The 1,497-nt window shown below is 38.1% G+C and overlaps 1 protein-coding gene across 3 annotated transcripts in view; it reads left to right on the forward strand.

The window, feature by feature from the left end:
• The window catches only part of LOC101856910, a 106,592-nt gene that overhangs the window by 41,710 nt on the left and 63,385 nt on the right, over positions 1-1,497 (forward strand). For 2 of the 3 annotated variants that reach the window (XM_013086238.2, XM_005105005.3), the window contains one exon: positions 954-1,022. The gene's annotated coding sequence lies outside the window, so the exon portion shown is untranslated. Of the gene's footprint in view, positions 1-30; positions 1,023-1,497 lie in introns of those variants that run through there. The other variant, XM_013086240.2, reaches the window with a different exon arrangement.

The raw sequence follows: 1,497 nt of genomic DNA on the forward strand, positions 1-1,497 counted from the left end.
TTGGTTCTTGTGTTTTGGTGGGGGGGGGGGTTGTCTTTTTCTTTGGAATTTTCCTTTTTGAGGCTTATTTTGGCATAAAGTCTCAGGACTTTGGCTTTGAGATCGATCTGTCTGGAATGCTCAGCTCCTGCTGATAGACTGCAGACCCTGCTGGATCGACACAAAAAAAAAAAAACCAGCCTGCCAAAAACGGACCCTCTGCGAAAGATAAGCAGGAAGAAAACTTTGCAGGAGACAAAGTGAAGACGGTGGGTGGGTGGTGGGTGCTCTGATTTGGTTTGCTCCTTCTTTCCTATTAAACATCTATCGTCTTCATCTTTCTTCCTTCTTTTATGTTCGTTTTCTTTTTTCTTAGGGGAAGGGGTGGGTGTTAAGATTGAACCCCGTGTTTTAAAAGTACATGCAAAATAACAGCTAAGCTATAGTGGGTTTTTTAATTTCCAATGTCGTGCTGGTGTGTTTTATTGATGATACAATATTTTAGGCTAATAAATTACAACCGAGTAACCGATGGACCGAAAAACAGAGGACGCGATAAGCCGTGGAGATTTCAATTTCAAGGAGCCAACATTATTAGTGAACTGAACTCTGTAGACAAGGGTGCGTTCAAGGAAAAGTGGCGAGTACTAAATTGGACACTCTCCGTGCATTATAATAGTCTATTCTATAGTATTATAATACTGGAGGGAAAACGTAGGTAATGAAAGTCTGCTTGCTTTTGCAAGGATGAACGTATTGGAACTTGGAGGGAAGGATGAAAATTTAATTCCGATTCATGTTTTATAATACTGTTAGGTTAAGAGTTTCTAGTGAAAGATTGCTATTTTTATATAATGCTTTTTTTTTAATAACTTTTTATCACTGTTCTAGTAGGAGGCCTGAATTTCAATATATTTTACTTGTTTTTATTTTTGATATATTATATTGGTTTTTGTTTTGTATTTAATTTTCAGAAACTTGCTAGCAACAGCTGTGAACCAGTGACTCAATCGACCAGAGAAGGTTCCATACCAAAAGTGTGGGTAAGTGGTTACCGCAGTCTTTCCTTGTGTAGCCCATCTCTCACGTGTGTCCTTTCGTAGCTCAGTTGTTTTGTTTTGTTTTGTTCTTTTATCTTTTTATAATTGTTTTAACTCTTGCTTTCCAGTCGCTTTGTGTTTGTTGTTTGTACGCTACTTTTTTTTTTTTTTTTTTTTTGGTTTTTGTGTATGTGCCATAATAAATGTCCTCCAGATGAGACTTTTCTTTTTGTGAAAGTGTTGCTACTTAACAGTTCTCTGCAACCCTTCTTTTTCATTTCTTTCTTTTTTAAAAATTTGATACACTAATTTCAAATGATCAGGTGGGGCGCTGTGAACCGGAGAAGCAATAAGCCGTCAAGTTTCAATAATAAAGAGCGCGTTATTAGTTCGCGAAAGCGGCGCCACTTTGCTTAACAATGGACGATCATTATTTGATGGAGTCCGCCTCTGAAGCTGTAGGGTGGGGTGGGGTGGG

This window comes from Aplysia californica, unplaced genomic scaffold (genome assembly GCF_000002075.1).
Source record: "Aplysia californica isolate F4 #8 unplaced genomic scaffold, AplCal3.0 scaffold00446, whole genome shotgun sequence".
Taxonomy (NCBI): Eukaryota; Metazoa; Mollusca; class Gastropoda; order Aplysiida; family Aplysiidae; genus Aplysia; species Aplysia californica.